The sequence below is a fragment of the Triturus cristatus genome, chromosome 11, assembly GCF_964204655.1.
Source record: "Triturus cristatus chromosome 11, aTriCri1.1, whole genome shotgun sequence".
NCBI lineage: Eukaryota > Metazoa > Chordata > Amphibia > Caudata > Salamandridae > Triturus > Triturus cristatus.
Window position 1 is genome coordinate 1175264539 of NC_140594.1, and position 20288 is coordinate 1175284826.

Sequence of the window (20288 nt, forward strand, 5' to 3'; positions counted from 1 at the left end):
AGGCATTATTAGCAATTGAGCCACTCGGTCAGTTTGATGTATCAGTAAGTCAACCTCACTGCTATTCAGCAGGAGCACCTTAATCTCTCCCTGATAATCACTATCAATGATTCCTCCAAGCACCTGAATGCCTTTTACAGCCAGCCCCGATCTAGGGGCGATTAATCCGAAATTCCCAGTTGGTATATGAACACCAACACCAGTTTCAATGATGACTCGATCCTTACTTTTTATAACGGTGTCATCCATGGCATGCAAGTCTAAACCTGCCGACCCTGGGGTCGCTCTACATGGAGCCAAAGCTCCGGGAGTAATTTCCCAGTACATCACAGTCTCTCTAATTTCATTGGGCTTAGCATCAACATTCGGAGGAAACAAACGCATAAGTGGGGATTCAGCATTTAGAAAAGGACGGTTATTCAAAATCAATAGCGCTTGAGGCAAAAAGTCTCGCCAATTTTTATACTTGTCATCTGTTAACTTACGTAACTGATCTTTCAGCAGGCCATTCAACCTCTCCACAAGACCCGAGGCCTGTGGATAATATGGTATATGAAACACCCATTCAATATTGTTTTCCACACAGAATTCCTGTACCAATCTTCCACGAAAATGGGATGCATTATCAGATTGAATTTGGAATGGCACACCATAATACATCATAATCAATTCCAATGTTTTAATAGTATTCAATTGGGTAGCTTGCTTACAGGGAAGGGCCACCAACAGGCCACTATATGTATCAACAATAGTGCAAACATATTGACAATTCCTACTCATAGGAAGTGGACCGATGTAATCAATCTGCCAAATTTGAGCGGGCAATTTCCCGCGATGTAAATGACCTTTAACAGTTTGGGGCACTTTGCGCTGCCTGATATGCTGACAAATGGGACAATGTAGAATAACATTTTTGATTAAATCTAGGGGAATATAAATTCCTCGATCAGCAGCCCACCTGCTAGTGGCTTTCTCTCCAAAGTGTCCTGCTTTCTGGTGAGCCCATTTCGCCAATCCCGCAATATCAGAATCTTGCCTGTCCACCACTGCCTCAGCAATTTTAGATTTCTCATCTGCAATGTTATGAAAGAATTTGTCAAGAGAGTCTATCGGGGTATGAGCATCCACATGGAAGATTGTAACAGTACTCTGTGGGAGCATTTCCCAAATCTCCTGCCATAATTCTTTTCCCCACAGTTCTTTTGAATGGATTTTCCAACTATGGGAATGCCAAGTCGGTAACCAAACTGCCAGTCCATTGGCAGTAGACCAAGAATCGGTGAAAATATGACATGTGCCAGGTAACTCTTGTTTCAGAACTTGATAAACAGCATAGAGTTCAGCAAATTGACTGCTCTTACCCTCACCAGTTGTGCTCAGCAATTTTTGTGTGATCGGATTATAGGAGACCGCCTTCCAATGCCGTTTCGTCCCTATGAACCTTGCTGAACCATCCGTACCCCAGACATGGCTTCTGTCCTCTGCGGACAAATCATCAAAAGGTCTACCCCACTTAACAGGAGACTCCTGTACTAAAGGTACGGAACATTCACTCTCAGTCTCAGTCGATGGCGCCCGTGCCACCTGCTCATGCAAAGATGCAACTCCTTTTTGTCCCACACGTGCCCTGTCTTGTATATACCATTTCCATTTAATCACACTCGCCTCTTGAGCGTGTCCAATTCGGTGAGTTTTCGGTGAACTCATAACCCACTGCATGATAGGAATTTCAGGTCGCAAAACTATACCATGTCCCAAAGTCAATTGCTCGGTATCCACCAGAGCCCAATAACATGCAAGTAACTGTTTCTCAAAAGGTGTATAACGCTCACCAGCATCAGGTAACTTTTTGGTCCAGAAACCTAACGGTACTCTACTCTTGCCTTGTTTCTGCCACAAACTCCAATTCGCATAAAGGCCTTGTACAGACACATTCAAATCCACGTCACCATCACATACAGGCCATAAATCCAGAGCATGCTGAATTGCTTCTTTTGCCAGACTGAACGCATCTTGCTGTGGTTTATCCCATTCAAATGCATTCTTTTTACGAGTGACATGGTACAAAGGGGCCAATATTTGACTCAAATGAGGAATATGCTGGCGCCAAAAACCAAACAAACCAATGAAGCTTTGGGCTTCTTTCCTATTCCTCGGAACTGCAAAATCAAGAATTTTCTGTTTAACCTGAGGGATCACTTCTCGGTGCCCCTCATGCCAATTAATACCCAAAAATTTCACAGCCTGGGACGGACCTTGTAATTTGTCCGGGTTGATTTCCCAACCTTTCTCACGCAGGCACTCAATGACTCTGTCCAATTGGGTCTGAACTTCTTCTTGTGTTTCGCCTTGGATCAAAATATCATCAATATAGTGACATATCTGAATTTGCGGATGAACCGGTACCTCAGCCAAATGCTCTGCCACCAGCCGGTGACATATCGTAGGACTATGCACATAGCCCTGGGGAAGACTTCTAAACGTCATCTGACGCCCGTTCCACGTAAAACTGAATTGTTCCTGACACTCAGGGGCAATCGGAATCGAAAAGAAAGCATTAGCAATATCAATGGATGCATACCATGTACCTGGATGTTTTTGGATTCTTTCAATTAGGGTAATAACATCCGGTACTGCAACAGTCAAAGAGGGTGTGTGTCTATTCAATTCTCGATAATCAACAGTCATGCGCCAAGAATTATCACTCTTACGTACAGGCCAAACAGGATTATTCCAAGCAGAAGTAACTGGGGTTATAACTCCTGCATCCACCAACTCCTGAATAGTGGTACTAATCTCTTAATGACCACCTGGAATACGATACTGCTTCTGACGAACCACTTGTGTCGCCTGGGGAACTTTTATGGGGGGCATCCTTAAACGACCAACCCGTACAGGTCTGGACGATATATAATGTTTAGTTCCAAATTGGTAACATCCATCATCTAAGTGCAAAGTCATTCCTTTCAAAATATCAATTCCAATTATGAATTCTAAGAGTGGTACCACTCATACAGAGTATTCTTTTCTAGGAATTCTACCTATTCTCATTTCAAGTAAAGTTTGAACTGCGGGAGTTTCCTTTCCACCTAATCCGGTAATTGTAAAAGGCTGACCTTTAAACTTCTTTGATTTTCCATGAATAAGAGTGGCCTCCGCTCCTGTATCTACCAATGCTCGGGCCCTTTGGATATTACGATGTCTCCAATAAATATCAATATCTACATAGGGTCTATTATCTCTGTGAGCCCATCTGTGTACTGGAGCTTGACCTATTTCCTAGTCATTTTTACTGCGTTCTGTGTACCAGGATATATCAGGATAAAGACTCTCACGTTTCCCAGGTATCGATACCTCCTGTTCATATCCATCTCCATTACGAAATGGATTCCTGTCCTCTGCATTGTACTGCAGGTTTCGATCGGCCAATCTGTGTCGATCCTCTCTCCTTCTCAACTCAGGGGATTGATCCCTATCATCTCTACGTCTGCTGTTAACATAATCATCTCTCCCCCTCTCTCTTTCCCCCTCTCTCTCTCCGTCTCTCTCACGACGGGGGGACAAATCACGTACATAACGTCGATCAGCACGACGATCAGAGCGCCCACGGCGGTCGTCATCACCGCTACCGTCAGAAAAACCACGATCACACTCAGTCGTCCGAACACGCCGGGCACCCTCCTTTCGATCCAAGCCACGTTTGCGAAACATTTCCCACAAACGAGAAGTAGTCTCACCGTCAATGTCCTCCTTCCGCACACCATCGGCCATAAGACCAAAAAACATATCACGTCTAGTAAGTTTATTGTCACCAGGAGTACGAGTGTCAGGCCGGGATTGCCGTTCAGGTTTAAACCACTCACCCAACTCACCGAGTTGGCGTATCGATTCCAGCACCATAGACAATATGTTACCAGTCTGATTAATCAACAAAGTCATCATGACCTGCTTATAAGCAACAGGGGAAGAACGAATAATACGATTCCGCACAGAAGATGTCAACAAACCATCAAGCAACCTGTCAGCAGTATTCAGAAAAATTGCCGTTTTCATCACCTCCTCTTTGAGACGTTGTGCAGCATCGCGCAAAGTATACCACGGTTTGTCATTCACAGGCCAGTCAGACTCAGTAGGATATTTTTGATTACAACCCTCAGTCGCCAATTGAAGCAAAGAAATTTGACCACCAACATTAAAGTTACGAAAATGATCCTGTACAGTAGAATCCGAACTCAAGGAACAAAACTTCAAACAATCGCCAGCATCCAACATAATGCCAGCAGCGCCCAGTTCATAAAGGCGCACCATCCATGTGAGTAAGGTCTCACTAGCTCGCTGCCGAAATCTCTGTAAAATATCACTAATTTCTTGTTGAGTAAAATCCTCCAAAGAGTCTAAAGCAATACCATTCGGAGCACCGGGAGCCTGCTGCAACTTCCGGCGAAAAACTGGATGCACCGAGACCGCGGGACGAGCAACACAAGGAGCTCGACCAGTACACATAGAGGAACAATCAGTGTAAGAAGCATCGACTCCACTCGAAGGACGAGCGCAATCATGGGGTGCACCATCAGAGGCGCAAGAAGCAGACTTACAATCACGGCCGGAGCGAGAGGACTCGCGCTTGGCAGACTCCTCACCCGAGGAAGGAGAATCACTCGAGTTCCAGATATTACCATCCCATTCATCAGGATTCCAATCCAGTCCGGCTTTCGCCACGACCAGACGCACCTTTCGCGTCGAAACCCGACCACGCCGATTCTTGTATTTATAACGAGCAATTCGCACAGCCGCCCTCTCGGCAATAGTTTGGTACGTCTCAAGTTTGTCAGCAAGCAACTTATTTTGACACCGCAACAAAGTATGAGCATTCTGAATCTCAACAAAGTTCGCTTCCACATTCTTATGCAATTTCTGCAACTTCAACAACCTCTCATGCAGAATCCTGTACGCAGACAGAACAATCCAACCTCTGCGCCCCAAAACGGGAAGCTCATCACCCTTAGACACCGGCGCCTTCTGTAAACAAGTAATCACATTAGCCGGCTCCGCCAGCTCCAAAAAAGAATTCCAATTCTCACTCAAACCAGTAGAATCAGCCCACTCACGGGCTAAGGCCTCATAAGGCGTCGAATCCCAGCCGGGAATATCAACGGGCAACTTAAAAGTAGATTTCGACTTTCTAGAAAACATTTCGGAAAAGAAAGAAAAAGAGAAAAAGAGAAAGAAGAAAGAAGAAAGAGAAAAAAAACTACACTCACAATTATATAAAAATAATATGCAAACGAAACTACGCACGCGCCGAAAGCAAACACGATACAACCACAACTCACACAGGTTTCGTAAACGGTTCGTGACGCCAAATGTTCTGCTTGGGTTTTCGGATCAGATAGAACCCGCTCATCAGAGCCTCACTAACCCAGCCAGAACGTTACCCTCTCCCTAGGGCCTATTTACAATAGTGCAACCACATATATCTACCACCTAAGGACAGGGAATTCCTACTATACATACCAAGACCTCTTATAATCGGCGGCCTCGCGATCCCATACGGATCCAGACCTCTCTGCCCAGACGGCAGTATCAGCACAAGTGGCGGCCTCGCGATCCCATACGAATCCAGACCTCTCTGCCCATACGACAGTATCACAAGTGGCGGCTTCGCGATCCCATACGAATCCAGACCTCTCTGCCCATACGACAGTATCACAAGTGGCGGCCTCGCGATCCCATACGAATCCAGACCTCTCTACCCAGACGGCAGTCTCAGCACAAGTGGCGGCCTCGCGATCCCATACGAATCCAGACCTCTCTGCCCATACGACAGTATCACAAGTGGCGGCCTCGCGATCCCATACGAATCCAGACCTCTCTACCCAGACGGCAGTCTCAGCACAATCGGCGGCCTCGCGATCCCATACGAATCCAGACCTCTCTGCCCATACGACAGTATCACAAGTGGCGGCCTCGCGATCCCATACGAATCCAGACCTCTCTACCCAGACGGCAGTCTCAGCACAATCGGCGGCCTCGCGATCCCATACGAATCCAGACCTCTCTGCCCATACGACAGTATCACAAGTGGCGGCCTCGCGATCCCATACGAATCCAGATCTCTCTACCCAGACGGCAGTCTTATACAACAGTTCATCCTATGATCACCATAACATACAAAAAGGGAATCAGTCTCACTATTCATCAGATCACACAAGGACTGCCAGTTCGAGCATAGCCTGTTCTCCGGTTCGAGGGGCTCCTCTTTCCCTTATTCAGTTACCACTTACCTGATCAGGGTTAACATCTGTTCATGTAGCCGCAGCTGACTAGAAGAATAGGCTACCCTCTCATACAAGAACACGCAGCACATGTTGGTTCACTACAAACTGGGTACTTTATTACTCATTACATACACAATCACATAACATTACATTATAACACATAACCTGCAAAGAAAAGTGAAAGATTAAGTTGTACACTCTAATAAGAAAGGGTCGACATCACCTTAGTAGTGTGTAGCCTGCACTCAGTGGTCATCTAGGTTCCCTTCTCGTCTGTGCCTCGGCTCGCCTGGAAGTCACACCTCCGCAGTCACGGATACATATCTGCACCACTATGCGCTGTTCTCTTCACCCTTCTCCGAGTCACTGGGACCTCTTCCTTATCGGCTACTCTCTCCTCTCTGGCTATTCTGCTAGGAGAGTATCTGTCTCTCGGTTCTTCTCCGCCTTCAAGATGGCGTCTGTCTTCTCTGGAATAAGTAGTAGCTTTACTGCTAACGGCTAGATGCCGCCTACGGACTGAACATGTAACTGCCTCAGACTTTCACTAATATAGAGGTGCGTTTCCTCATGGAAAATTCCGGCCCGTAACCTGCCGCCCACCAAATTCTTGTACCTCCCCGTACCAAGGACACGTTCCCAGCCGGCCGGCCTGATGTAGTGTCTTCGGCATGAAGAAAAATACAATCCTTCGATAAGGGCCGGCCTGAACCGGTTCTCTCCAAGCGAATAACACCTCATAACTAAAACATTACATTTGACCTAGAAGCATCCCAAGCTGCCGGAGCAGAAAGAAAGATGGAGTCTCTCCCGTTTGAGGCCTACCAGGCCTGAATTCAGCACGGCTCCATGAAATACCCTCACTACAGGACAGGTTATCCCTAATACTAACGAATCTATCCCCTAGGCTATGTGTGCAAGCCCTGATCTATGGGGAAGAGCACAGAATCATGTCGAAGTGCCTAGTAAATAGGCTCCATTCACTACTCTAACCCTTAGACTTGAATGATAAGAGACTGAAGTCACATTCAATCATTCCTTCTCACAAGAAGGCCGGGAAAATCGAGCAGAACAGCGACCCAACACCAAAAGACACCTATGCACCCGGCTTCCGTGGGTGAGGTAACACGAGTACTCCAGTGCTCCCGTGAGTGCTAGCCCTAGAACTTCCTAAGTCCAAAAGGGTTTGGTCTTGACTCATTTAATATTGTCCCTAATCTTTAAAAATCCAACCGCGACTTTCGCCATAGAAGCTAACGGGAGCTCGCGACACACTGCACACAGCCCCGGTGGGTCCCCTGTGTCACTACCTTGGGTGGTTCCTTGGGGTCCCAGCGATTCTACAGGCTCTAGGCTTTGTGTCTAGTTAAGTCGTGGTTCTTATACCGCTATTTTAGTATATGGTTTGGCTCGCCCCTAGGGCCCGACGTGTATTTGTGCTATTTTACTATGATTATTGAAGTGTAACTTATGTGTTTTGACCTCTAGTCTCATAAAGAGACTAGGAGGGTGTGTTTAGTAATGAATACATATATTTTATATATATACCTGGTGTGGATATCTTTCATTTAGTGACTCTTGAGATTATAGACTGGTAAAACAAGCTGCTTTACATTCCTTCAAGACTTAGCCTGAAGGCTGCTTTCCATAGCTACCACTAGGATAGCTTTCAATAAAGGTTGTCTTTAACCTATTACCAATAAGGGGTTGTTTGGACTGATACAAGGTGCCCACTACAACTAGTGGACAGCATATATCAGGCCAACTTCTCACAATGCACACATGAGAAAAAGGTGTATTCTAAACCTCACACAGCACCCATCTCAGGTGCAACATGTCATCAGTCTCAAGCCCACCCCCACAATCCTATTACTGCAATATCACACAGTTTAAGGGTGCACCTTAGGCTACAACTGCATCAGTAATGTGTACATACAAAGAATTATAACACTGTTTAGCAGTACCGCAGGCCTGGGCCACCCGGGTAAAACCAGTGTAAACTGTATGTACTTTTGGCAGGAAATCAACATATAAACCATCACCGCCGTTTAGTATCGTTAATCACAGGTGGTCCACAGACTGTCACTCCCACACACTCACTCACTCTGCACCGTTACACGATGCAACAGGTATCAGCCCAGCCTGTACAGGACACTCTCGTACACAGACACACCAACACCCTAATGTGGTGCCATTAATACCCGGCATGTCAATGGATAGCACCCCATGGCTAAATATTAACTCACATGAGGTCCCTATTAGGATTTTCATTTTTTTATTTTCTCCCAATGCTCCCCACCCACACGCGTGCAGCAACCCCCTACCTTCCCCCCACCACCCTTGGGAACCCTCCCCTGAGCTTTTGCTGGCAAATAATAATTTGCCTTTATGGGCCGAGACCCACAAACCTCAACAAAATAGAAACGAAAAGTAAAAATTATAACAACTGAATTTCCTCCACTAAGAATGTACATCAATTTCAGTTAGTTGCTGATTTCTTATCTGCCAGAAAGCTGTCCACTTCTTCAGGTGATCTAAAATTATACATCTTATTATCTAGCATGACCTTTAGAAATGCCGGAAACCTTAACTCCACTTGCGCCCCTAGCTCCTTCAGGGAGTCTATCCACTTGCCTAGAACCCACCTTCTATCCTCTGTAATACGAGAGATATCTGATCTTATTCTGAACGATGCGCTTTGCACCTGGATGTTTTTAAGCTTCAGAGCTGCCCCGAGTAGATGTTCCTTGAGAATATATGATTGGATATAAACCAAGATTTTCCTGGGCTTCTTCCATCCACGGTTTAGTTTGAATGGATCCCGGTGAACTCGTTGAATCTCAGATTCCCAAACAAATGCAGAGGCAACCTGAGGGAATGCTTTGGTCAAAATCTCTATAGCAAATTTCTTGATATCATTCCCCTCCATTCCTTCTGCTAGATCAAGAATCCTGATATTATTCCTTCTGGAATTATTCTCAAGTCTCTCCAGTCTTTCCGAGAGGTCTCTCTCCTTCTCCTTCAACCTACTTACTTCTAGAGTGTTCCCCTTCACATCCCAACTTAGCTCTCCCACTCTGTTCTCTAACACCTCCATTTGGCACGTTAATGCAGAAATGCTCTCCTCCAAATTAGTACATGTATCCTGTATCTTTTTTTGATTTACTTCAGATATGGAAAAACGTTCCTTAATCTCTAGGGACAGCTGAGTCAACATCCCTTGTATTGGATTCGAGCCCTAAGTTGTTATCATCTGTGCCCTCTCTGATGTTTTATTCCTTATATGAGCGTCCTCTTGTAGAGGATTTACCTCATCTAGAGAGCTTGCCTCATTTAAGATAGAGAATCTGTTGGTCAGTGTGATAGCAGAGTCTAATGGCGAGGTGATCTGTGCTGAGGATGCTGAGGGTGCTCCCTGCTTCACAATTTCCTTATTGCTCTGCATGTTTAATTTAAAGTATGACCTGAGTGATGGGGTCAACCTTGCTGCAGGCAGGGTAGATTTCTTCTTCCTCCTCTCCTTGATGGGGGTCAGCCTCCCTGCCTTATCTGACAGGTTCCTGAGTCTACGCTTGCTTGGCACGGCAGCTCAAACTTGACTAGACTGTGTAGCATGGTGTAGAGGGAGCTCCTTCCCTAGAAACATACTAGATATTAATTTATATATTTTTCACGATAATGTCTCGCTGTCTAGGGTTAGGCTAGTAGGATGACCAGGAAATGAGTTAGGTTGAACAAGGGTCTCCCTTATGGGCCTGTTTCTTTCCCCCGCAGTGCAGAGAGACTAACTCCATAGGCCTAAATCAGAGTGTGGAGACTGAATCATACCTTAGGTCATCTGCTTTTACCTCAACTGGGCAATTGCGTATTTCAAGGCTTCGGCGTTTCCAAATAATCAGAGGAGCGGAACACCCCTCTGTTTGAGACAAGCTCATACCCTGCGTTCTTACTGACAAATATGCATAGTTGTCACAAGCCCTTCCTGGGCTGATACTATAACAAGGTGCTACCTCAAGCGAGCAAGACCGGGCTCGGCGAGACTCACCAAGCGCTCTGGCGGCTCGGAGGAAGGTAAAAAGCGGGCCACCACACATCCAGTGCTGGGGGGGGGGGGAGAGACAATTAGAACAATTTTTGTACACTTTTTTTCACTAATATGTTGTTGCTTCCCTTTTATCTTAAAGGCTAACTATCTTCCCCGTGCCGCCACAATCCCAGGGGACCCCACCCTGGAACTTCCAATAAATGCTCGGGGGCTCAGGTTTAGTCCAGTGCCCAATCTTCCCAGAATCTTTCCAGATATGAAAGCACAGATGAGAACACAAAACACAGGAAAACAGCAAAGCAGAAAAGCTCACCGTTCGTGTCCCAACCTTGATCAGTCTGAAGGGCAGAGACTGGAGAAGGAGAAAGTCCTTGTTAATCTCGCGTTAAGGAAGGGGAAAAAAAAACAGGATCATTGACCCCCAGCCGGGAGTCGTGAAGGCAGCATGTTCTTCCGAGCCCCAACAGCTCCCCAGCCGCCAGCCTCCTCCAACGTCCAGAGTAAGCCCAGCCGAGTCGCGCTGACCTGCCCCCCGGGAACACAGCCACGAACGCCGCCTCACAGCTCCTCGATCAGACTCCGATCAGACTCAGCAAGCTGCCCCGAGGCGGAGAACCGGAACCCGGAGCCGCCAAAACCACCAAAGAAAAGTGGAGCCGCTAAAGCCGTCAAAGTCACCAAAATCGCTCAGAACTCAAAAAAAGGAGGCAAACCCAAACACTTCGAATAGAAGAAGCACAGCCGCCGATCAACCGCAACCACAGCCGCCCAGCACTGACGGGCGTTCAGTGTTTCATCGAGGTTATTGGAACTCGACCCGCGGCCGGCTTCCTAGCTAGCCGCCATGTTCCCCACCGACTGACTGTTATGACAAGGCAGTGACTCTTTAAATTATTTCCAGCAAAGCTGTGAGGAAAAAGATGACTTGCTGCAAAGATAGATTTCTAGAACTTTCCTGTCACAGGAGAAGGACACACATGGTGCTCTTCTGTTGTCGCTACTACAAACTAAGTCAGGAACATTCACTGTCTTAGCAAACATTTGCAAACAAATATTTTGTACAGTAGTTTTCACCATAGTTAGTTAAAATCAAAATGTCTTCTCTAGTAAATTATTTTCCACACAAGTGTGACTGTGAATAATCTGTTTGGCATGAGATGCGTTGTATTGTATTTATCTCTCGTGACAACCTTTCCGTATTGTGAGGGGGGCTATAACCTGATTGCGCCATTTATTGAGGGAACAACAGAAGAAGGACTTTATCATGAAGTGGTGAATTATCTATTAGCGACATTGGAAGTGAAAACTTCTTTTCACTAACCATCAAGAGAGGATCTACAAGGTAATGAAATGTTCAAACTAGCCCTGAAGAAGCTAATGTTTTTTGCGAAACACGTGTTGGCTTGGCTGTGTACATTATAATGTGTTGATGAAGATGGCTAAATGTCTTTGATGTAATCATCATACCAAGAAAGAAAGGTTTCGCAAGTGTTTTTCAAGAAGATCATGATATAAAATAAATAATTATGAACATATGATGGTGTTATGAGTATCTTTCTCAGTACATAGCCTATCATATGGATGATTCCCTGGGAGGAAAACAGGGAACTGAGAACCAGCGCTGGGCATTTTCTCTATCTTTCCTCTTCTTTCAGAAAATATATATACTTTCTGGAAAAAATCTTTGATTGTAATTGGCATGAAGATTTTGTATTTATGACACTGGATGTACAAAGCCTATATACAAGCATTAGACATAGAGATGGCTTGAATGCGGTGAAACACTTTCTTAGCAAAAGAGATATAGGCTTTTACCAACATACACTCATGCTTTTACACATGATCGAATGGTGTTTAGAAAACAATATCTTTATGTTTGACAGACTTCTGTACAAACAGTTACAAGGTACAGCTATGGGTACTTGCTTTGCCCCCAGCTATGCAAATTTGCATATGGGCTGGTGGGAGGAGCAAGTACTCATGCCGAAATTCTCTACACAAATGTCTGAAAATGTAGTAGTATATCAACGCTACATAGACGACATTTTCATTTTATGGAAGGGCACTGAACAGAAGGCTATCGATTTTGCTGCTAAACTTAATGATAACGATTTAAATCTCAAGTTTACCTGCACCACTAGCACAAAATCTATTGTTTTTCTTGACTTAGAGCTCTACATCAGTAACAAGAGAGTTCAGTCACGTACATTCAGAAAGGCAACATCAGGGAATACGATTTTACATGCCCAAAGTTTCCACCCTGTCAATCTCATAGAAAGTATTCCCTATGCAGAATGTTTACGTATGAAACGTAATTGCATCACTCCAGAGTGTCTACAAGATTCCACGGATAATCTATGTATGAGACTCAATAAAAGAGGATACAAAACACAAGTCTTGGAAAAACCAAAACAAAAATGCGCAGTTACCAGTAGAGAAAACTTGATTTTTAAGAACCGTGAAGAACTGATGGACCACAGGAAATTGAAAGAACAAACCCCTAGATTAATTACAGGGTATAATACATACCACACTAATCTAAGAAGAATCTTATATAGACACTGGCCCATAGTTCAATGTGACCCCGTCATAGGCCCTTCTTGTACTAAGCTTCCTCAATTAACTTTTAGAAGAGCTAAATCCATGAAACAAGAATTAGTTTCTAATGCTCCTGTGTATGATAAGGGTACCAGTTGGCTCAAATCGCAAAAAGGTTTCTTTAAATGCACCACGTGCAAAGCCTGTAAACATGGATTAAATACTAAATCAGTCTCCACTCCCCTGAGAAAAACTCCGCTTGAGATCAGAGAGAATTATACCTGCAAAACTGATTTCGCAGTGTATGTATTACGGTGCACATGCAATAAAATGTATGTGGGAAGTACTATTCATCCCGCCCATGTCAGGATATTGCAACATTTAAGGGCCATTAGTAATGATGACCCAACATATCCTGTGGCTCGTTATATTAACACAGTACACGGAGGTAAAGCAGAGGACTTGAAATACTTTGTCATAGACAGCGTAAAAAAGAATGTCAGGGGAGGAAATAGGCAATTGGCACTACGGAGATTGGAATCCAAATATATAATCTTGTTGGATTGCAAAATTCCGAATGGCATGAATGCGGATGAAGCAATGAGCATACACCTTTAACCTTCTGCTCAGCGAAACTGTATAATTGTGTATTAATAATCACTGAAGTAATGTAAAGTTGCTGCACACTTTGAAATCCTTGAAACAATTCACGAATTGCTTTCCTTTCCCCTTTTTTCTGACTCACTCTTGGTTTTGTTAAAAATTCTTTCTTGGATTTTTGTTTTTAATTACGATTGAAATTAATAGACTCAGATAACTATAACTCGCGCGACCGCCACTCTATCACAAGGATGATTTCATCAGTGGTGTCATGAGTGATGCCACTGAACATGTCATGAGTGATGTAATATGTGACGTCATCAGCAGTGGATTGCGGGCGCACGAGTTATAGTTATCTGAACTAACTATAACGGGGGAATTTCATTGGTTTTTTACGAGTGAAATATCCACCTAACTATAACATGTGTGAAACCTATGTTTTTTTAAGTGAATATATATATATATACATATATATTATATATATATATGTATATATATATATTTATTCACTGAAAAAAACATAGGTTTTACAGACGTTATAGTTAGGAATTAGCATTTAAAAAACCTTTGAAATTTACAAAAAAAACCATAGGTTTCAGGGACGTTATAGTTAGTTGGACATTTCAGTGAATTTCGAAGGTTTTTTAAATATTAATTTCATATTTTAATGTTTATAAAACCTATATTTTTTCTATTTTTTTTGTAGTATTTTGTAACTCTATTATACTTCTTTTTTTTATCTTTCAAAATTAAGTAATGTTTTATATCTTTCCCCAAAAATATGTATATCTTTTTTTTTTTTTGAGAAAACTGTACTCCCATACCGGTAGTGTACCAAGCACCATCACCATGTGAATCCTATCCGCCATATTGCTAAACTTGTAAAGGATGCGCATTTCATATCCGACGGGCTCATGGCACCTCGTCCCTCGTAACATCATATACGTATGAGTTCACGCCAGCTGCTACATAGGTTTCTGATGGGTAAGCAGTACCAAGCCACGCTTTACGTCATGTACGTATGGGGTCGCGTCCGCTGTGCGTTGCGTATGCGACGAGTGCACACTGCCAGGCCCTGTGTTACGTCATAGACGTATGGTGTCGCGCCAGGTACGCTATTCCCTCGTTTTTTTTTATGTCTCAAAACTATATCTAAATAACTTTAAACTATATATTAGAGCAAGCGATAATCTAAAATATTTTAAACATTTATATATTTCTAACTGTAATAAACTTATATTATGATGAATATATTTTCTCAAAATCTTGTCGGTGCGGCCTCCTTGCACCCTCGATGAGCGATTGCCATGTGACCTTAAAAAAAAAGCATTTGATTAGTTCATAACATTTCCCATTGTAACAGTTGGAGGACCCCACCCATTTTAGTCATTCTCTCTACAGTGTTTGATGAGACACACCCCTTCTGCTTAGAGAGCTTTTTTGAAAAGTTTTTTTGCTGTGTACACATATCTTCTACTACACACAACATACAATGATCATCTTGATCAATATTCATTGTCTGTACATTAGCCTTCCACGTGTGATGGCCATGCATCTCAAACGTTACGTCAAAAATCAAATGTGTGTTACACGATGCCCCTGGTGTGTGTGTGCACATTATTGTACTGCCTTTTGGCCTGGGTATTGGCGGCTCGAAGGGGTATCATCAGCCACAGGCAGAGTGCACATCCTAGATCACATGTGACAAACAGTAAACAGTAATGTGTACATTTGTATTGCTGTATTCTCTGTTGTCAGGCTTTACCAGTATAGTAGTGTCATATGTGAGACTTTCAGATTCACGTTTGGCATGCATTGCTTGACTGTAATGAACGTTATCACTATTTATGACGTAGCCTCACTGCTGATTCTCCCTCCATCCAAGCACATTCACATGTGTGCACTTCGCGATAGCAACACTTTCAATAATACTGCACACCATTGACATGAGTGTCTACGCATATCCACAACCTTGGCAACGGCATGTGATGTTGGCCATTCAATGTTTTCGAACAGCATCTCATTAGCGATAGTTGCCGCCCTCCCGGTACATGCTACAATAATATAAATTGCGCATTCTGCGACGTCAAAACTGCAACAGAAACACACATAAGTACACTTCCTGGCCAGGCAGGAAATGAACAACGCCCAGATCCCCGGAACTATTGTTCACACCCCTACGCTTTTGGGGCACTGTAGTGAGCTGATTACTAAGTGTACATGCACACAGGCTTGCGCCACTGCATTACACACGCACATTTATGCTTCTAACATGTGCTCTGTTCCTTTGTATGTGAACGTTGGTATAACACATTATTATTTAACCTTGTGTATTCTCGTGCACTCCAACTCCTCTTTGAACCACGATTACCACTAACAGTTCGAAGATCGTACTTCAAGAAGGAAGGATGCACTCAATTGGTGTTCTCTATTAACGTTGAAAGAAACCTTCATTTACCTCAAGACGTTTCCAACATTATATTTTTTCTCCCTTTTCAGACACTGGGTTAGTGGAGCCAAAATGGAGGAGTGGGTGCTCACCCCATGATGATGCCCTGGACATTCTGATGCCTTCCACCATGATATCAAGACACCGTCACTGGCCGGAAACCTGCTAGGCCACCCTGATAGCGGCACCCCGGAGTTGGAGCTCGCACCGGCACGTCCTTGGACACAACGGTTGTGGCAGGTGATCAGTCAAGCCTCGGCGTGCAGGAGCTGTAATTGAGCACAGTGCGGAGAAAGGGTCTGGGGTGCAGCAGCCCGGGTGCACAAGTGCAGGCAAGCGATGTTGCCATAGATAATAATGTAATCTCTGGCCTCATTCATATCTCTGTTTCATTTTAAGGACTTGCTGGACCGCACTCTTTCTCGCAGACACCAGCGTCCCACACACACGGGTGATGGGAGGAGAACAGTGAGGGTTGGGTGCAGTAGGCCAACGCTCTGTCTCCTCCTCCCTCTGTTCTTTTCACTCTCCCTCCCCTTCTCCCTTCCACCCACTCGCTCTCTGTCCCATTCTCACTTTCCTCTGTTCATTCTCACTACCTTTCTTTTTCTCTTAGACATGACACACATACTTATGTTTTTGTCTCGCAGGTTTTGTACGCTGCTTCCGGAGGAGTCCCACCCACTTCTTTCATGTTTTACTGTTGATCGAATAAAGTTCCATTTCCATTTATTTGTGTTGTGTTAATAAAAGTTTTTTTTTTTTACCAATAAATAACTGATTGTATGGGTCTTCTTTTTCTGACAACACTTGTCTGTAGTTTATTGTGAAAATCGGCGGTTGATAGTGGGTTATAAGGGAAATTTAGTTTAATTTTCTGGTGCACCTGCCAAATAAAAACCAACAGACTATTACATAAATGAAGCGTGGGTAATTGTACAACGGCAAGAGTTCTATGAGTGTATCACTTTATAACACCATGAGTACTGCCTGTGTGATTACAGAACCAATAAGGCACTGCCTAGGGCCACCGAGGATTCAAGGACTGGCGAGGCCCACCCTGCATATTTAAATAAAGCCCCGGAGGTTGCCGATCCCCGGTCTTGATTTGGCCTCGAAGCCCCCCGAACAATTTGTAAACAATACCCGGGGAGGTGTCGATCCCCTAGTCTGCGAAACGTCTCTGTGCCCACCCGCGCCTAATTTACATGTGAGATTAAGATCCCCAGTGCTGCAGAGACCCCGCAATATAATGATAGGATTGACCCGAACATTACACACCAGTGGGCTCATTTAAATGAACAAGTGAGACCCTGTTTCATTTTTTTTTTCTCCATTTTTACCATCCGGTTCCGCTTTATTGAAACGATACAAGGTTTTCCTCCTCTCAGAAGCAATGCACACGCCCTATAATAGCAAACATAAATGTCCCGCGCTTGCACACCCCGGGACATTGTATGACCTCCGCCAGGGAGGTGGAGCTCCATGGGACCATGATGCCTTGTTTAATGCATAACTACAGAATTAGTATAAATGCATACTAACACTACTTGCACACATGTGGTACAGCAACCAGAGTGTAGTGAAGAGGCAGAGGAAGCCCAAAATCAAAAAATATAAATCCTACCGGAGGTAGGATCACATAGTTTGATCAGCCGACGACCCTGGGATGAGTAGAAACAGATTCACCAAGAAAACGGGTCTTCAGCACACGACCCTGGGATGAGTAGAAACAGATTCACCAAGCAAACGGGTCTTCAGCACAACGCAAGCAAGCACAAAATCTTGGTGAGTGCTGCCTTCTTTTCACCTTCTCCCGCTCTTCGCCAAATTTATGTAGTGAACAGGAAGACAGCAGTGGATCCGATAAGTAGATTTATTGCAGGAAAAGAAGACAGCTTAAACAGCTACCAACAGGGCCAGACACCAAAGCATCCATCTTCTCCAGCACGATGTACAAACTCCCCAAGATTCCTCTCATGACAGCCCTACATTCTAACATTACATACTTACATTATAGTATCATTACATACTAACATTGTACTATGACTTACATTGAAATAGTACACAGAGCACATCACTTTACAGTAATGAGCTCACGGTTTAATCCCCGAGTCTTCAGACCAGTAGGGGTGAGTAGTTCACTTCCCACTCCCTGTATAGTATAAACGCATACTAACACTACTTACACACTTATACTACAGCGGCTAGTATCCTACACCGCCCAGAGCCCATCACTTTACAACAATCAGCTCGGTTTGATCCCGGAGTCTTCAGACCAGTAGGGGTGAGTAGTTCGCTTCCCACTCCCTGTATAGTACAAACGCATACTAACACTACTTACAGTTATACTACAGCGACCAGTATGCTACAGCGCCCACACCCCATCACTTTACAACCAGTAGGCGTAGTACTTCGCTTCTCATTTCCGGTACAGTATAAACGCACGGTAGAGCTCAGTAGTTCGCTTCCCACTCCCTTTTTGGTATAAACGCCTACTAGCACTACTTCCACAGGTATCCTACAAACACCAGAGCACATCACTTTACAGCATTGACCTCCTGGTTTAGGCTCTAGGTTTCATACCCGACTGTAGCAGCATCTCATCTCAGCACCATGTCATTCCGAACAACACCGCACTTTCAGACCGTTAGGTGTGACTACTTCGCTTCGCACTCCCCCACAGAGGTTACAGTGCTCCTATCCTCCTGTTTCCTACTCTTTTTGCCCTTTTCCCCCCTTACTCGCTTCAATGGAATCACAAAATGGCGGCCAACACTTCCTAGTGTCAACCGCTTGCAGCGCTCACAACCAATAAGCAGCAAGCTCGTGCTCGTAACGCCTCAGCCAATCAGATGGCAGAATTCCCAAATATCGATATCTGTAAATTTCAATATTTCTCCAAAACTACTGAATGGATTTACACCAAATAAACAAAAGCGTGCTTTCTAGACCAAGACCCTTCTCCCTGCCAAATTTGGGGCAATTCCGTTCACCCGTTCGACCTGTAGCCTTGTCTAAAGTTTCCTATGGAAATTAACATGGAGAAGACACGTTTTGGGACCCCCATTTTTTGTCAGCCCCCCCTCGACGAATCAACCCAAACTTTCAACATAGGAGCTGATATGAACAAAGAATTAGTTTGGAAAATTTCATGAATATACATCAAACGACGCAAAAGTTATAAGCAAAACAAAAAGTGCTCTTCCTATTGAAACTTGATTCTAACTTTAACTATAACTACCTACTGGTGACCGCCAGAAAAAGACTTCTTCAAGCTACAACCTGGTGTGATCTCGCTGTGTGGAGTGCTGCCTTTCTGTGTCCTCCTGTAATGGCGATGGAATGTACGTGAAGGGTAACACAGGATACTATTTCCATAAATATATATATATATATATATATATATATATATATATATATATATATTATCCACTGGCAGTCGCCAGTAGATAGTTATAGTTAGGACCGTGTTTCCATAGGAAATCCGCAACATTCTATTTGGAATAACTTTGGCGCCGATTGACGAATCCTCGCAAAATTTTCAAAATAGGTGGGGCGCTCCGCTCCGCTCCTTCCCTGAAAGTCTTGGGGGGATTCGTCAAGCAGGGGCTGAGAAAAAGGGGGGGGTCCCAAAATGCGTTTTCCCCATGCATTTTTCCGTAGGACCTTTAGTCCAAGCTACAGCCCGAACGGCTGAACAGAATTTTTTTTTTTTTTTTTTTTTTTTTTGAAACCGTTTATTGCATCCATAAAAAGGTTACAGGTATGGGCCTACAACCGCACGGCCGGCCGCTAAAGCATCACAAATATAGTACATACAGACAGTAAAGGTCTCTCAGCGGTGCACAGTAGAAACACAGGAGTAATCAACGGTGCAGGCCTCACGGCGTCCTGCCACAGAGTACGGTTTCATTTTAAGGACTAACAACATCAACAAAAACCACAACCGCAAGGCAACCCGAGATTCAAGATGACAACACTTGCTCCATAGTGGGGGATCCAGACTGGCAGGAAAGATCTGAAGAGGGGGATGGGAGGAGATCAAGGACTGGGGGGCCGCGTGCCCGCGGCCGAGCAAGAGGGTCCAGCTAGGGAGACGGAGCAGGCGAGGCAGCCGGCAGCTGTGGTGGCTCACAAATGCCCCCACGGTAGGCGTTCCAGGGGCCCCAGATTTTCACCCACGCCCCAGGCTTGCCCCTCGCCACATACACCACCCTTTCACGGAACATACACCAATCCATGTGCTCTTTCCAGGCCGACACCGCAGGGGGCCTCTGGGATCCCCACAATTGAGCAATATCACGTTTCGCTATCATGTATCCCAGAGTCACCCACCGCGTCTGCGGAACCGAGTAGTCATTCGGTTCCCATACAT